Here is an 18,557-nt window from a genome sequence, read left to right as displayed (position 1 = left end):
TCACCCTGCCTAAAAGATGGAGCAGACTTGTCTCTCTGCTCTTCCCTGCTACACACAACTATCAACTCTGGAAAAAAACACAAGAGGCAACCAAAGGAAGTCTATGAAATGTGTAAAGAGGAAAGTATACTGGTTAGGGACCCCAGGATTAGAGGAACAGCACAGTAGTGGAGAGTCTCATGATCTCCAATCCAACAGCAAAAGGGGACTAATGCTCCATGTCTCTTGACCCCTAACTCAGCAACAGAAAGTGGCCTAGGTAGGCTCATTTCTACTCTGGGTGGAACAGGAGTCCCGATCATAACACCAGGTCAGGCCAGCGTAAGTGGCTAAGGGGACTGAGCAGGAACTTGCTGACAATAAGCAGCCAGAGAAAGGGCTCACCTTTCTTGATGGGCTTGAAACTCCTTTCCACCAATCAGAGATAACTGCGAAGCTAGACATCAATGTCAGGGAGAAATCATGCCATAGTAAGCATCCACCCCAGGAAGTGCTATTTGTCCCCATGGTCTGTATAACCCCTCCCCCCACCAAGAAACACCAGGTGTCCAGGTAGCTTTGGTGGGGAAAGAAGGGTCACACTCCATAAAGTGGCAAGGTTCGGAAAGATTCTTTATCCCTGGACCATTTCCTCAAAAACCATGAGCTAGCAAAACTCAAGTAAGGTGAAACAGACAGCATAAATATTCCTGTAACCATTAAAGAAACTGAATTCATAATTCTCAATCAGGGCTCCAAAATCAAGGAAAAAGGGAGCACAGATTTTGAGTGAGCAATCAAATCTGCTATAACTTCTTATAATTTATAACTTATTTATATTTCTTCCTCTCAGGCCTATGCCCTCTTTTCTCAGACTTGGTGCATCCAGTTGTTGACTGGATATTTCCATCTGAATAGAGAAACATTTCAAATTTAAGATGTTTTTAATGGAACTCATCTTCCTCCCCCAATTTTCCCTTTCATCTATTTTTCTTTAAATTAGTTGGTAGAACCACATTCTTTTCAGTCATCTACTCTAGGAAACTTTCCCTTCTTTATGCCTCATAGCCGAGCTCTAATCAACCATTTCCCTGTACCCAACATTCTTCCTTTACATCTGGCCCCATCTCTCATGCCTTACTTGTGTACTTTCATCTCTGTAACTTCTACTTATCTTTTGGATCTTAACTTAGCCGTCATTTCTTCCCACCGTGTTTGAGCTGTATGTGTCACATGTGCTACCAATGTACCCTGTACATTCTGCCAAAGGCACAATCTCATTTTATGTCACTCATCTGTTTCGCCTCTAGACTGTGGGTTCCAAAACCAAGAGTCTCAAACTTGGCTACATATAGGAGTCACACGGAGAGCTTTAAAAAATGATCATGCCTTGGCCTGCCGCCAGACTTTTTTTCTGATTTAAGTGGCCTCATGGGTAGCTTGGGCATTGAATATGTAAAAGCTTTCCAGGTGATTTCTATGCTTTGCCAAGTTTAAGAAACACTGTTCTAAAGCTTCCAATTCTATTTGCCCACCATTGTATTCTCAGTTCCAAAATAAATCCTCACATTTAGTAAATCCACAAATACTTACCAACTGAATGAGGCGAGAAGTGAAATTTATCACTATCTTCCTGGAAATCCTAAGGTCACAGGGTCTATAAACCTTGCCCAATGCATAGGATGACTTACCTCTGAAGAGGCATGTAGCTCATGGCCCCATGGATGCAGCCAGACCCCTCTGGGAGCTGGGCCATGCTACCCTCCTCCCTGCACTTTGGCCTGAGGAACCTGCTTCCCCTGGCAGAGTCCCCAGAGTATTCGGTTGGTTCACACCCCTTCTCTCATGGCCTGAGGCACTGCAGATCAAGCCATCAGAGCTTGATCTTGGCAAAGTTAGACTCTTCCCTTCAGAGCATGAGCCAGGATATCAGATTCAGTGACTGGAGAATGGAATCTACATTCTACAGATGCCAGGAAATGTGTTTGTAGCTTGGCTGCTGTGTTGCTGCCAGCTGTGAGTACTAAGCAGCAGAATGAAAGTCGTGTTGTTGAAGACAATCAAGTCACAAATAAGTGGAAAAACATGCACAGCTGCCCCTTGCTCAAGCCCAACTTACTCCAGACAGATGTTCTTATTGTCCCAAGTCATGAAGAAAGATATTTTAAAGATACAGACAGCAAAGTCAAGACAGGAAAGTCAGGTTATTTCCTCCCACAGAAATGAGCTGAAATGTATCTACTGGATGGATAAAATTGGGATCATTTGACATGGATCCCAGAATAGCAGATTTTTAAGACTCAGAAATGTTACTTAGTCCAATGACCTCATTCCACATCTAAGAATACTTATGCATGAACACAGAGAAGTTAAGTGTTCAAGGTTCAGGATCAAATGCCTAGTTCCTGGCAGAAGCAGGAATAGAACTGATGATGATAGGAATAGCATTAAACAAGCAGTTTCAAGCTCTCAGCACTCTTCAATAAATAAATAACCACCATTAATTTATCTGCATTCAAAAGTATTTATTGAACACCTACTATAAACTAAACATAACACATGGCACCAGGGATTCAAAGACGCAAAGCAGAATACTTCCCTTAAGGAGGAGTGTAGAAAAATAAACAGAAAATAAGACACAGCAGTAATGGTGTGATTGTGGCAAGCATATGGTACCACTGAGGAGTGGTGGAGAGACACCTCATTCAGGGTGGAGATTCAGGAGGGGGAGCCAGAAAACCTGACTGAAATGATGTGAAGAGTGTATAAGAATTGAGGAAATCGAGAGAATCTGAATGGCTAGCTCTTTCAGAAGCAATGCTATGATAAAAGTACTAAAAAAACAGTGGGTAAATCACTTTATAACTCTGAAGTAGAGAAACAGCTTATATGTATAATTCAAAACCCAGAAGCAAGAAGAGGAAAGATTGATAAATTTGATTACTTAAAACTTTATGAAAATAGGAAACAACATGATAAGCAAAGTAAGAAGATAAAAGATAAATGGGGAAAATACAACTTATATCATAAAGGGTTAATATGGTTTATATCCTTAATTTAGAAGGAGTTTCTAAAACAGAAGGAAAAACCTCATGGACTACAGATCTGAATAGGACAATTCTCAGAAAAAGAAATGCAACTGTCTTTTCAACTTGCTCATAATAATAGAAACAAAAATAAAACTACATTGAGAAGAGCAAATATTCCAAAGTTTGACCACATATTCTGTTGGCAAGGTTTTGAAGAAAGAGGTACTCTCATACATTCCTTGGAGAAAGTAAAATGATACAAACCCTCTTAAGGGGGAAATTGGCAATATTTAGCAAAATTGTGTATGCATTTACCTTTTGACCTAGCAATTCCACTGGTAGGGATTTACTTCAATGTTACAGCAGCAGAAATACAAAAACAACTGTGCACAAAGGTCCTTATTACACTTCTATTTGTAATTGGAAAAAAATGGGAAAAATACAGATGTTTATGGGAAAAACTTAATAAACTATTATACATCCACACAATGGAACATGAGGCAGCTAGAAAAATTAGAAATCTCTTTCTATACTACTATGTGAACAATCTCTCATATTTATTATTAAGTGAAAAAAAGTAGAGAAAAGTGTATATAGTATGTTACTATTTATCTAAGTAAAGGAAGTGATAGAGAGTGGTGTCAGCATCATGGCAGAGTGAATTGTTTCCTTAATGTCTCCTTGCTAAGTTACAACTAAAGGGATATTCATTACCCAAGAGAGGATTTCCTACAAAGCACAATCAGATGTCTGAGAGATCTGCACAGCCATACATCTGAAGATGAGAGTTCTGGATCCCTGAGAAGCAGTGGAAGAAGTTGAGTGGATCAATCCTCCTCCCCAGCAGCAGTGATCTAGGTCATGGGTCCTCACACACCAGCCAGCACACGACTGTAAGAGGAGGTGGTGGTGGTGGGGAGGGGGGGGATGGCAGGCATGCGTGTGAATGCTTTCACTTTCTGGAGTTGCAGCCAGCCTGCAGGAGTGACCAATGAAAGCTCCCTTCCTGCCCCCCACCTAGCGCACCAGCTCAGCCAGTCCACTGGTTCCTCATGTGCACGTGTGACTCACCAAACAGCTGCAGCCAGTGGGCAAATGCAGAGAAGTTCTATTGGCACAACTTCCAGCAGTTGCAGCAGGTTCAGAAAACACAGCTCTAGTGACCCCCAGAGGTGGTGGAATCTGCAACCTGATAATACTACAAATGGCTTAGCAAAGGATCAGTTCATCAAACACCATGAAAAACTACAGTAAAACTTCAGAGTAGAAAGAAAATGATGTCTCCACAAACAAATCCTGAAGCCACAGACATTTACAATCTAAATGACAAAGAATTCAAAATAATTGTCATAAAGAAACTCAAAGAGTTTCAAGAAAACTCATAAATACAGTTCAATGAAATCAGGAATAAAGTTAATGAACAGAGGGAGTTCTTCACAAAAGAGATTGAAACTCTAAAAAGAAAATCCAGAAATTTGGGAGATGAAGAACATAATGAATGAGTTAAAAAACAATCTAGAATCCTTACAAAACAGAGCTGACATTATGGAGGACAGAATTAGTGATTTGAAGATTAGAAATATAGAAATGCTTCAAGTGGAGGAGGAGATAGAACTAAGACTTAAAAAAAATGAAGAAATTCTTTGAGAAATATCCATCTCAATTAGGAAAGGCAACATAAGGATTATACATATTGAAGAGGGAGAAGAGAGGGAGAAAGGTACAGAGAGCTTGTTCAAAGAAATAACAGCTGAGAACTTCCCTAACCTGGGGAAGGAACTGGACTTACAAGTACATGAAGTCAATAGAACTTTTCATTACATCAATGGAAAAAGACCTTCTCCAAGGCGTATAATAGTAAAATGGGCAAAAGTAAATGACAAAGAAAACATAGAAAGGCAGAAAGGAAGAAGAGAATAATTTTACAGTTATTATACAGTATTCCCCCAACCCCAATATTATTAATTCTGGACTAGGGATTTAGGTTAGCACTAGACCAAGGGCCTTCAAAGCCCTAAGCAAGTATGAACTACTTAATTCCTGCAAACTAAGGACTGCAAGACTCTATTTCACATCAATCAAATGCAAATCAAAGACTTTAATTAAGGTAAGCACTCACTAAATTGGTGGGCTTCTATCCCATGAAATTTTAGTTAACAACAAAACACCCTAGTCAACTAGTTTCAATCTACTTCTCCTGCTACCTAGAAAAAAAAGTGGGAGAAGCCCCAGAAGAATTGAAGCTGCTTCTTTGAATTTGCAATTCAATGTGAAATTCACCACAGGGCTTGGTAAAAAGAGGATTGCAACCTCTGTCTTTAGATTTACAGTGTTCAGTTCATCAACTGCTGATTATTTTCAACAAACCATAAAGACATCGGCACTCTATAGTTATTATTTGGTGCCCAAGCTGGAATGGTAGGAACCACCCTAAGCCTCTTAATTCATGCTAAATTAGGTCAGCCCAGAGCCTTATTAGGGGATGACCAAATCTATAATGTAATCGTAACTGCCCATGCATTTGTAACAATTTTCTTTATAGTAATGCCCATCATAATTGGGGAATTTGGAAACTGGCTAGTCCCACTAATAATTGGAGCACCTGACATGGCATTTCCCTGTATAAATAATATAAGCTTCTGGCTAATCCCTCCATCATTTCTACTGCTACTTGCATCTTCAATAATTGAAACGGGCAATGGAACAAGTTGAACTGTATATCCTCCCCTAGCTGGTAACTAAGCCCATGCAGGAGCTTCTGTTGACTTAACCATTTTCTCTCTCCACCTACAATATGTATCTTCAATTTTAGGTGCCATCAATTTTACCACCACAATTATTAATATAAAACCATGAGCTATGTCTCAATATCAGATAACATTATTTGTTTGATCTATCATCACAGTTGGTACTCTGTCTTAGCAGCAGGTATTGCCATGCTATTAACAGATCTTAACCTAAACACAACTTTCTTTGACCCTGCAGGAGGAGGAGACCCCATCCCTTATCAACACCTTCTCTGAGTTTTTGGCCACTCTGAAGTCTACATTCTTATCTTACCAGGCTTTGGTATGATTTCACACACTGTTGCATACTATTCAGATTTTCCCTGAGCTCACATCTGCTGCCAATTTTCCTTTTTTTCGCTTGAGGAAGACTTGCCCTGAGCTCACATCTGTGCCAGTCTTCTTCTATTTTGATGTGAGTCCCCACCTCAGCTTGGCCACCAATGAGTGCTGTAGGTCTGTGCCTGGGAACTGAACTCAGACTGCTGAAGTAGAGTGTGCCAAACTTCACCACTAGGCCTTGGGCGAGCCCCCTGTTGCTGCTGTTTTTTGATGCTAGTCAGGTGATTTTAACATGCAGCCAAGATGAAAACCCTGGTTCCATGTGGGCTCAGATCTTTTCTCTTAAAGCATTACTAAGCTAAGCTGCCAGCAGCCTGCCAACTGCTCTTAGTCTTCTGGGGTGTGACTCAATTGTCTTTTTTAAGCTTCTTTATTGCATTCTAGCAAAGAGGGGTGCAACGTGTCAGCACTCCCAGGTACCTGCCCAGGGGAGCCATTGTGAGAGGAAGGCCCTGCTGTCTTACTCGTCCAGTACGTTCAGGTGCAGTCCACTTGGCCCAGAGGCCCAGAAGAGTGACATTGGCAAGTAATAGAGGTGGGGTTAACATTTCGACAGCAGAAAGGATGAGGTCAGAGAGACTCCTCACACTCACTGCTGGGAGAAGAGGTGCCTTGTTTCTGTCTCAAGGGTCCCAAATCTCATCTTGATGAAGAGGATTTTCTTGAAAGATGCTTTGAAGATTCTCTTAAAGGTAAAGTATCAGGAGGTTTTTACCCTCGGGGTTGGGGGAATTAGAATTTTACGTAATTTGTCTTCAAATCTTTGTGACTGGAAGAGTCCTGGGAGCAGGAAGTGACGGGGGTGAAGGAGCTCCTGGTCCCTGGCCCTCTCTCCTCCTCCTGGGCCACTTCTGTGGGCGCACTCCCGTCTCTTCACTCCTACCTTCCCTGAGCTCCAGCCCGTGAACTAGAAGTGCCTCCAGGGCACACGCAGGACTCACGCCCTCAGCAGTCCTGTCTTCCCTGTGCAAGCCTGATCCTTCCCCTTCAGGCACAGTCCCTGGTGATGGCCTCACAGCCATAAGGGCGTCAGCAGAGAGCTTTGAGTTGTCCTTGAGACAGGTGAACACATCTAGACCGTGCTTGGCAAGTGGTGAGTATGCAAAAGGTAAGCATTTCTTCCCCCTCCTTTACTGCCTACACCCCGCCATGACCAAGTCCAACACAATGTAGTCTCTAAGTGGCTCCCCAAACCATCCGACTCTCCCCGTCTGGACCTTGACCACCAAGTGCAGGTGGTGGAAGTGGTCAGCCTGGTGCAGGCTATAAGAAGGCATGCCGAATTTAAAAACAAGATTCAAACCAGCTTAAAGTCACCATCAATTCTGGATGTCAGCAATAAAATACTCCTCTCCCCCCAAAAATCTTTCATTAGTCTAAGTTCTAAACAGTTGTTGCAGTCACTGTTGATTTTCCCAACAAATTTATAGGTTTCAAGATAGCAATTTTATTACATATGTTTGAATAACCATCGTATTTTATGTGGAAGTTAATTTGGAAATTTCCAGTCATACAGTTGGTTACTGACCCACGTAGACTTGGCCACATGGGTCCCCCTCAATATGAAAGCATTTGGATTTGCTTCAGGCGCTATTTGTGTTTCCAACCTTGTTCCACTACATATTCCAGAATTTAAATGATAGGATCAAAATACGTGACGATGGCCCAGTGATTTTATGCTGGAGGAAACAGAACTGGAGCCACTTCATTTCTGTCATCTGTGTTCTTCAGGTTGTTACCTGAAATTTTTACTTGTACTTAAAGTTTAAAACAATGATATGAAAGTATTACATGTAAAGTTAAATATTTTTGTTTGATAAGTGCAAATTTTAGTTCATTCATAAAATATTTTACTGAATTTGAAAAATACGTTTTAAATTAAAATGTACTATTTTAAAACTGTTATTGATTATCATAGATGATCACCAATTATCACATGATTATTGCTAAAAATACTGTTTTCGTACAGAGGAAGGTAGACGTTAAATAATCTGGTCTATTCCAGGTATCAAACGCTGGGGTGCTTCTCATGGTCACTCTCAGCTGATGGCAGTGGCCTCCCAACTTACTCGCCTGCTTCCCTTCACTATCCTCAAATGCTTCCTTCATATCACCCCTGCTACAATGTTTCCAAAATTAAATTTTATTACCCACATGCAGCGTCCACTCTTTTTAGCTTGATATATTGGTCCTTCAAAATCTGGCCTGACATGCTTTAAAAAAAAAGAGTAAAATGAATAAATCCACCACAGGATTGAGGGAGGCAGTAGGGGTGCAGACGGAGAGAGTGGGATGGTTGGGGAGTCACTTAGGGGCTAGAATGTCTAAAACTTGGTCAAGGCTGAGTGTGGGCAGAGAGGAGGAGGAGGCCCTGTGCTGGGCTCTGTAGCTGGCAAGCATTTTAGGCAAAAGAAGATGGCGGTTCTGGAGTTAAGAGAGCCTGAGGTGGCATCTTAGCTCCAGACTAACTAACCAGCTAGACTCGGGCACCTTTGCCGTTTCACCTTATTGTGTGCCTCCTCTGAGGGTGCTGATGTGATTAAACACCATGTGCGGTACAGGGAGCACACGTTCCTTATCCCGAGTCATGAGGAATAACGTTGCTCTGTCCAAAGGTGTCATGTAGAGGTTCCTCAACATCCTACCTTGAGGAGCTGGAGTGTGGATGGGTCACATCTTGGTAAGTGCAGGTCACATGGAAAAGGTGGAATAGCGTAGTGGGAGTTGCTGAGCTGTGTTTGGGTTCTGGTTTTTCCACCTACTGATGTGACGTTGGGTAAGGCACTCACCCTGTCTGGGCATCTAATTTCCCTCCTCTGTAGGAAAAAATCCAGACCAAATACAACTTCCAGAATGCCCAGCCACACACCCTGCATTCCAGCCACAAAGCAGCACTTACTGCTCTCCATCGCACCAAACATGTTCAATCCTCCCAACTTTGCCCATATTCAAGTCCTGCTCCCGCCAGCCCCGTGGCCAAATGGTTAAGTGCGTGCACTCTGCTTCGGCAGCCCAGGGTTTTGCTGGTTGAGATCCTGGGCGCGGCCCTACACACTGCTCATCAAGCCACGCAGAGGCAGCATCCCACATAGCAGAACCAGAAGGACATACAACTATGTACTGAGGGGATTTGGGAAGAAGAAAAAAACCCAAAAAACGATGAAATTTGGCAACAGATGTTAGCTCAGGGCCAAATGTTAAAAAAAAAAAGTCCTGTTCAACTTATGCTTATTATTTTCCTAGTTAGTTGGGTACCCGTCAAGGTCTCCCTGGGATGAATGAGCCCCTCAAGGGAAGGGACTTTCCTTATTCATCACTGCACCAGCAAGTGTAGCCCAGAGCGTGCCAGGTGGTAGATGCATTTGGTAAGTGAGGGAATGAATGATGCACTTTAATATGATATTACAGAATATTATCATAGTAGTTTTACAGGGAAACCAGTTCAGTCAATATTTAAGTTTATTGAGTCTTGGATGGGGTGCTTCTAAAATAACTGTCTTTGAAATTTTGAATGAGTCTCATATCTTAATTGTGTCATCCCAAGAGTAAACCCCCGGAACAAGGTAAATATTAGCTCAGCTTCCTAAGGCTTACTATTGTCTGTCAGTGGTTCTTTTAGGGAGCAGTGAATTCCATTTCTGTAGAGGGATTGAGCAGAAGCTGGACAAGGAGTGAGGAACTGCAGAGCCTGCACAAGCGCACACAGAGGAGGAAAGGTAGCTAGGAGGTCTTCAAGGTCACTTCCTTCCATCTCTGAGATCTGTAACCTGACACAACCTTGTCTTCACAGTGGCTACGTGAGGCTTGGGGCCAGATTCACAGGAGAATGGCTTCAAAAGCGGGAGTTCCCATTTGGTATGAAATCTGGAGCAGGAAGCCTCAGGCCTCACTGTTCCTGTGACTCCACCTGCCCTCGCTTCAATTCCAGCATAGGCCTGATGCTGTCCACCTCTGTGTCAGCCTGCTTGAGTGACAATAAAATGGACAAAGACCTGGAAGGCTGGCCTTCTTTCCTAGCCGTATCCTTCCATGAGGAGGCTCCACCACCTGGCTGTGCTCCCCCAACCTCTGTCCATTTGGTTTCCCATAGTCCAGTCTCAATGCTGGAAGTATTCAGTAACCTTCTCTAGAGCCCGTTACCATCTTCATAGCAGAAATTGAGGTTGACTTGTTAAAGACAAATTCGAACCAGCCCCAGATTCCCTAAACCTCCCTCGTGGAGGAAAACACTAGTTGCCAGAGCACAGGAAACTTCCCTCCAGCTGGAAGAACTGGAAGAGCCCCTCATTTGCTCTGATCTGCACCCTCCACTGCACCAAAGCTCCGTGCATGGGGTCGGGCTCAGATCAGGACCTCTCCTGCAACGTCCTCACCTCCCAACTATAGACAGGATCTACCTGACCCACACTTATAATTCTTCCTGCCTAGACTATACTCATCGACCCCTCCCCTCCATTCAGCTCACTGCCATCAGCTTTGGCTCTTAGTCCCTGGAATTTCTGGCCCCTAAAATCACTAGTGATGGCCTCATGACCAAATCCAGAGCCTTCTCTCAGTTTCTATGGCCAATGCAGATAGGATCCCCAAACCCAGTTGCTCTTCTTACTGAGCACACATATGTTTCGGTGGCCATAAGACAGTTCTAGTTGATGAAGTACAAGCATCACTTCCAGATTGGCACAGAAAGACCCCCACATGTGACCTCCCATGCTCTTCCCTCTGCTGGCTTGCTACAGACTGAAGCGATGTCCTTGGAAACCAGGTGTTAATGGGGTAGGGGGCAGGAGAGGTTCACAAAATCTAAGGAACCTGGGTCCCTGAATGATCACCTGCAAGTGTGAGCCAACTGCCCAGAATAAACACACATTTTGGAGTTTATGTGAATGAGAAATTAACTCTGTGTTCAGGTACTGAAATTTCTGGGTTTTATCCACTACATCACATACTGTTAAGAGTTTTATTCCTTGTGAGCTTCTACAGCATCTGATGTCATTGACCCAAATCACTGTGCTTGGCTCTGTGCCCCTGGATTTTACTTTTTCAGCCAGGTTCAGACTCTGCTGGCCACCACTGTCCCCCAGCTCTGGGCAGAATCAGTCCCCAGACAGGGACTGAGGGACTCCCAGGTGAGCAGCACAGCTCAGAGCAAGTCCCTCCTGATAACCACTGCTGACACTTGTGGTGATAAGCTTAGCTGCTTTGGACATTTGTGATAAATGGAAAACCTAAAATCTTGTGAGGGGCATCTTGGGGCATATTTATTTGGCTATTCCAATTCATTTTTAGGGCCAGAAAGTGACTGGGTACTGGACCTCTAATAAAGTGTAATTGAAGATTTGGATATGGTCGATGTAACTATCAGTGGTTTCTCTTTGATGAGACAGTTGAGTTCCAATACGAAGGAATCGGTCTAGAAGAATAAGAGATCATGCCCTTCTGAATTGGTATGTCTTTGCTCTGGGCATGAACTTTGAAGAGGAAAGTTTGGTGGGATAGCAGAATCCTGAGTTACAGCTCAGATATGATACAGCTTTTCCCAGAGTCCATGTCTGGGTCCCTCTTGAATTGAGCCTGTTGGGGAATATGCCAGACCCAGTCTCAAATATACCTAGAAGTGGTCCAAGAAATGTCATAGTTCTTGGCACCATCAAGTCTCTAAGGAGGCTTGTCCAGACTCAGGTTCTGGGCATCCTATAACCAGCCTTCCATAAACATGGCACAACCATCTATGCCCATAGAGGCCAGGCAAGGCTTGCTGTGGCCAGTCTGAATGCTCTGTGCTGAAGGAGCCCAGGCCCCTGAGGAGCACTGGGATCAGACATACAGAGCTAACCGGGAAAATAGGGTTTGCCCTGGAGTATGCTAGTGCAATTAGTGCAGGAAGTGGTGGGGCAAAGAAAAACTCCGTTAGGAAGCCAGGCCTGGTGAACAGAGCATGAGACACTCAAGAGTAAACTTTGCAGTGACAGAAAGCAGGGACTCCATCCCAATGCATCTCATCAATCCAGGAGTGCTAAGCCACACTGTGTGGGACACACTGGGCTGGAAGGGTGCATTTAAACAGGAACAATGTGCCCTCTGGAGACTTCCTGGATTAAGCATCTGCTCAGCTGAACAGTCCAGCCCAAACCCTGTTTACAACACTCAACAGGGACCATGTTATCTCAAGACCAGGAGCCCAAAGAGGGTCCAGAGATCATAAGCCCAAATGCCTCATTTCACAAGTGAGGAAACTGAGCAGAGGTTGTGCAAGGAAGGCCAGGACCCAAGTCAGACCCTAGTCTGTGCTGCACTGCACCAGTGCATACATACAAGCAGTGCCCCTGGGGACAGTCCACAGTGAGAGCCAGCTGAGGTTACAGGCCACAAAGGAATATCAAAAGAGCTCTTATGGTCCCCTGCCAAGCTATGTAGGCATCTGGAAAGAATTGAGGTCTGGGCTGGAAACTGTGTTTACAATGACATTTTCCTGTAATATCCCTCTTTCTAAATAGGCACATCATGGCAGTTCTGAGTCTGATTTCAAGGTCTAAAATTTGTTCAAATTCACACTGACCTTGGAAGAAGAAAAAAAATATTCTGGGAGAGAGTACAACATGCAGGGAGGTACAGCCTGTCCCCAGCAACTGTCACAACTGCATGCACAGCAGACACACTCTGGCCTTCCCAGGAAAGGCGACAGGGCTTTGGCAGAGCTCCTGAAGGGGGCGCCCGCATAAGCTCAGCCCCTGCCACATTGCCTGGTATTTATACATGAACACATGGACTGAGTCTTCCCTCCCTCCTTCACTGCAGGGAGATGGTTCATGTTTCCTTTTCCCTTCCCAGGCAGAAGCAGAGGGAGCAGCAGCTCTGGAATCAGAGAAGTGCACATCCCTAAGGGATGGACATTCCCCGAAAGGACAATTCCCTGAGGAAAGACCATAATTCACGTGAGGTTCAGAAGACAAGCCTAAATGTGTTCTTACTTTTCCCAATGAATCACCTCTCACTCTGGAGATCTCCAGGATGGGCAGCAGGGAATCACTTCTCTCTGTCTCCCTCTTTATTATTTCCTGGGGTCCCCTCTCTCAATAAGAGAGAAAGCCCTCTGAGCTTCCCCTCTCCTCTTTCACATCAGCGCCATTCAGTGCTCCTTCCGACTGAGCTGTAGGTGAGGAGAGTTTCAGAAGGAATCATCTATAGGAAAGAGAATAAGCTGCTCTCTGTTAGTATCGACTTCCTTTGCACTTTGTGGACATGGTTTAAAGCTCACAGCTTCTGTCTCTTCGCAGTTTTGCTGAAGACCAAGCACAGAGGGGAGAATGGTGTTCTGTCAGTCTCACCAGGAAGCACTCTTTCCTCACGCCCACTCTCGAGAGTGAAGAGGAGCGGGGTGGAGAGGAGGTGGGCTCCCCAAGCCTCATAGTGCCTAACTGCATCCTCTATGCCACCTCAGCTCTGATCTGGAGCAGGCTTCCAGAGATCTCTGATTTTCTTCTCCAGATGTTGAGATTTTCACCCCCACCCCCACCTCACACGCCCATGGGTACATGTGTGCACACACACCATAGGTAGGCACTCACTTCTCCTTTCTCAATTCCGCAGCCATACATTCATTTTGGATATATGCCTGGGTCTTTCACTTTGACCACTAAGATCTGCTGAAGAAAATATAACAATTTAATGCCAGCAGTGGTGGGTACTACTCCGTGTCGCTGCACCCTTATTTCCAGGTGTCTTTATCCTCTTGCTGCTCATTTCTCTTCTCCTGGGAAGGGAATACAAACACCTCTTTTGTCCCCGTTGGTACAATTCTAGATTATCCAGGCACAGCTGTCGACATGAGTCCTCGTGGGTAGGCTCAGTTGCCTCTGCCACTTCTCTTATGGGTGAAGCATAGTTAAGGGTGTTGTTCTCACACCTCTGGCTCTGACTTCTAGCTGCAGCCAACCTGAGGATTCTGAGGATCTTACTAGACTGCCACTGAACATGATGTCCTTTCCTACAGGCTGTCTAACCAGTACTCACGAATTTTGTAGTAATTCCAGTGTCAGGCCCCATCTGTTGCCATTGTACTCCAATGTCATGGTGGTGGGCTTGAACTGGAGAAGTATTTGCAGCCACTCCACACCCTAGACTGGTTTTCTGTGTGTGTTCTGATTCTCAATAGCCTTGGTTTTCTCCACTTCTACTGAATTAACTGAAATGAAAAGTGAAACCCAGGTGTGCTTAGGAACCTCCAGCAACCCAAGATTTACTGAGGGAGATTGGCTGAGAGCATTTCCCCCTAGCAATGTAGGATTCTTTTCTCTCTCTCATCCCATTACTCTAGTCTCTCCCCACTAGTTTAGATAAAGAGGTCCTTAATCTCTTCACAAAGTTGGAAATCTTTTCATTCATTTTCTCATTCTTTCTCAGTCTCAAGGTCAAAAAATTAGCACTTGTCTTCTTAGCAAGTTCTACTCTGCCAAAGACTTAAAGAAAAGCCAGCAGTCAGTCATGCCCTCCAGGCTCCCTGGCGATACACGACCCAGGTAGGCCCCCAATGCTTTTCACATCCTGCCTGTGTTTCTGTCCAGGTTCCTCCATTCTTGCACATTTCCCTTACATGTCCCATCCACGGTCAAGTCCTTCCTTCCCTGGCACCTGTTCTCAGCTTTCCCTACCTGGAGAGCAGTCCCTGTTCTAGTGCTTTTCATGGACCGTCAGTCTTAGGTCTTTGTGTGTGCATGGGGTGGGGGGGGACACAAGATCCCATGCCAGCTGGAGCCCTCCAGCTCCCTCTGCTGTATTCTTACAGATCACCCTTCCTTCTAGAGCAGCAACCCAACTTTGTCTTCTCAAACTCTTTAAACTCTTTCCAAACACAGTTGTTGGAGACCCTTACATTCAATATCACCTTTAAGAAGTCCTTCGTGCCAACTCACAGGGTAAAGTGTGACTCTGTCTTTATGCCTGAACCAGGCACTTTCAATCCAGCTGCCTCCCCAGAAGAAGAGGTCCTAGCCTTCTTCTCGCTCCCACCAAAAAGTGATTGTTCTTGCTGGTGCTATTCAGTAATAGTGGAAAATTCCTCAGCTCCATTGGGCTCTAAGGGATACTGAGTAACTGTATTTTGACATCCCAGATGGCATCCCCCAAAATGTCCCTATTTAATGCCTGGAAGGTTATTGGCAGCAGAAAGTCATAAATACACAGAGCCCCTAGACGATGTTGAACTGTCTGCTGCCAGACCACAGAGAACTCCTCCTGGTGGGCATGAGATATGTTTTCTCTTTGATCGCCTTCCCTGTTCCCCTCCATCACAAACCCCAGAATCTTTGTACTTATCTGCCTTCCCTGAGGGTTGGACAATCTATTTCTTCCAATTTTCTCCTTGGTGAAACTGGAGGGGGAAAGTTTGGTCTTCCAGATCTTTTAGAGTAAATACTCTGTAAAGTGAAGGAACCTTTCTCTTAACAATATGGAAAGCTTCTTTCAATCTACTTTGGGACATTATTTGCTGTTTCTGTGCCTTTTCTCTGTGCTTTTCTCCCTGTGAAGCACTGATGGGCAGAGGAAAATCTCACCCTGCTCATAAATATAGATTTGAATCTGAACTCCACCACCTACTAGGTCTGTGGCTTTGGGAAAACTGATCAGCTTCTCTGGTTGTCAGTTTACCCAGCTATCAAATAGAGTTGTTAATACCCACCTCAGGGGGGTTTCTGAGGCTTAGATAAAATAGGTAATAAGAACATTCCAGGTTTTACCCCACCCCCAGAATGCAAGTTAGGACACATTTGCATTGATGCAACAAATTTGTGAACTCCGAGGTAGCACGTGCTCCCATAGGACCTCAGTTCCCCTGAGGTTTCCCCTTGGTGTCCTTGGAGTGGCCCAGGACTGGGGATGTCCATGGGACAGCTCATCTCTACCACCCAGCACATCTCACCTCCAGCCTCTGTGAAGTTCTGCGATTCCTCACATCCCTCAGCAGCCCCAGGCTCACCTTGTCTTCCTTCTACATCTCCATGTCTAGTATTCCATTCAGCAATTTGACAAATATCTTTGGAGATTTTGACAAAATTATGCTCAAGATTTGTGTAATAGAAAGGATCTAACGTGCAAGGAGTGACTTTGACTCTGTACGTGCCCCTTCTCAGTACCCACTGCCCAGTACCCAGGCTCACCCTCAGTAGTTCCTGTCAGCATTGGCTGTCCACCCATCATCTGGCCTGCCTCCTGTCCCAGGGAGCATATGCATCGCAAAGTCTCAGGTTATGCCAAGTGCTTCCTGCAAAGGCACTGTCAAAGTTCACCCTTGCCCCCCTGGGTCCATTCCTTGTGGTTCCCCATTCATGCTGATTCCTTCAGCATGAAGTGAACCTCAGGCCACCATGCCCTTCCTGCAGTCTCCTGAGTCTCAGCCCTTGAACCAAGAGTGTCCACATCTTGTCCTCTGGCAAAAACTGAAAAATAATTCCAGGCTTAAAATGGCATATTCTCCCCAATCCTGTCAGTTCTATACTCACTGAAAGAAAAAATACAAACAATAACAACAACAAAAAGGTAAATTAAAAAAAAACATAGACAACTCAGTCAGGGTGCCCTGCTTCATATATAAAGGAGTAAACAATGTTTGTCAAATACTGTCAATTGTTGTTTTTGTGGGGAGTGGTGATGAAGATTGGCCCTGAGCTAACATCTGTGCCACTGTTCCTCTATTTTTGTATGTGCGACACCATCACAGCTTGGCTTAATGAGCAGTATGTAGGTCCACACCAGAGATTCGAACCCGCGAAGCCCAGGAAGCCAAAGTGCTGCACGAACACTTAACCACTATGCCACCAGGCTGGCCCCAAACAGTCAATTCTTAATTGACTGGGCAGAGGGCTTATTGCATACATTTAATAATAATAATAGATTGTGCATTTATAGAAAAATGCAAATTTCTGTCTGTCAGGGAAAACTTCTGGAACTACACATGAGGCACCAGCTTGTGTGTCTTCTGCTCCATCAGAATGTCATGGGAACAAGGCAGGAACAGAGAAAAAGCAGAAATGTTAAACAGCTAGCAATAAAACATGGTGTTTTATCTCCATGAGTTAGAACCGCAGATCCCTGGACCCAGACCAGACTGTCGGTCATCCCTCCATTGGGCAAGGTCCACACCAGAGAAGAGGGGAACAAAGAAGCTGCAGTTAGAAAAAATAAAACCATTAATTTTCTTATTTTGCATCCTCTTCAACAACAACAGCAAAATCGAGTCTCTTGGCAGAAAAGAAGTGAATGAGGAGGAGGAGAAAACTCACAAACAGGAGCATGATGAGCCCTGCCCTTACTCACCAGACCATCTGCAAGACTCTGTAGAGTGAGGACAGGCCACAGAGTGCCAAGCTCATGTTGCCTAGGTTTCATTTTAACAGTTGAAAAATAAGAGGCTTAGCTGAACAACAGAAAACAATGACTGGTTGTTTTAATTGAGATTAACCTTTTGTCCATTTTTTAATCTGCAACTTTTAATGTTTTGTGTGCTTAAATTGCTGTGCTTGCAATTTTTCTTGCACTTAAAAATGACACCTAGAAAGCAATCGTTATGTTCTAAAGATTTAATGTAAAATTAACATCAAACTAAATTGGAATCATGCTTTGACTAGTTTTACTTAATCTCCAATAACAACAACCTTTTCTCTTCTGTTGTCGGTTAATTGAGATTGGGTAGAGATAAGCACTTGCTGTGCCATTGCTAAAGAATGTGTGAAGACCAGAAACTCCTTCAGGAGCTCAGGAGCCCCTCCCACTCTTAATTCACATCCGTCTGTAGACAGCATTGTCACCTGCACCTGTATTCTCTCTCTTTCCTTTGAGCACCCTTGCATTTCACCCACTCTGCTTTGGCTCCTTGGAAACGTGTGAGCTGGCATGGGAAAGATCTCGGGTACATGGGCATCAGATTGATGTGAGAAGAACCCCTGGGAGATAGTGCCGCACAGGGAACTTCCATCAGAACACAGTGGCTGTGAAGTAAAGGGGGACAATGTACTCAGAGGAAGGGAGAATGTCGAGAGGACCACTTATAAAAAGAAAGTGATTCATTGAGTCACTATGAACTAAGTGATTTTAACCACCCGCACAAGAGATTGCTCTAAGGGAAGATTACTAAATGCTATGATGAGACTAGATATTAGTGTCCACAAAAACTCCCCAAGGAAAGTAAAATGATTATAATAATGAATGTGAATTTTACAAGTCACAGTTTAAAAATGTTTTCATAGCTGGTGTGTCATTTGATCCTTGAAAGACTCTAAGAGGTAGGCAATACTATTTCCTTTTTCATGCAAAAGGAAACGATAAGAGGAAAATCCCGAGTTTCTCCCTCAGGCAAACCTGAGATTGCATCCAGTTTTCGTCCTTTTCTTACTTAACTTTTCTAAATCCTTCCAACTCACTGACTATA

Source organism: Equus quagga, chromosome 2 (genome assembly GCF_021613505.1).
Source record: "Equus quagga isolate Etosha38 chromosome 2, UCLA_HA_Equagga_1.0, whole genome shotgun sequence".
Lineage (NCBI taxonomy): Eukaryota > Metazoa > Chordata > Mammalia > Perissodactyla > Equidae > Equus > Equus quagga.
This window is presented reverse-complemented; position numbering follows the sequence as displayed.